A 463-nucleotide genomic window follows, 5' to 3' on the forward strand; every position below is an offset into this window, starting at 1 on the left:
GCATAAAGCTCGTTATCACAACCCGGGGACGGGTTTTTTTGCGGCGAAGTCGGGTGGGTCGGGCTGTGTCGGTTGCTCGTGGAAATAAAAGTTCCGTGCCCGATGCGCCCCCCCGCTGTGATGGTCTGATCGCGGCACGAGGATGAAAAACGACGAGTCAAAAACTTTGAATTTGAATAAATTAACTTTTCACTCCGCGTACCACCACGCCACGCCACGCGCACCACGCGCTGGCGGCCGCGGATCTCCGCCTCGGAAGGCTCGACGACCGGAAAAGGCCCTTTTTGAGAAGCGACGGAGCGTGGGCACGGAGCGCGGTATGACATCGCACGCTCTTTCGAGCGCTAGGCGTTTTGATTCCATGTAACAGATTTCCGTTTTTCTTTCGACTGCAAAATTTAGGCCCCTATTGTGTGCCTGCTCTAGCCCCTTTCCCCGGGCCCAAAGGCCAAACAGTTTTTCC

This window comes from Anopheles cruzii, chromosome 3, assembly GCF_943734635.1.
Source record: "Anopheles cruzii chromosome 3, idAnoCruzAS_RS32_06, whole genome shotgun sequence".
Taxonomy (NCBI): Eukaryota; Metazoa; Arthropoda; class Insecta; order Diptera; family Culicidae; genus Anopheles; species Anopheles cruzii.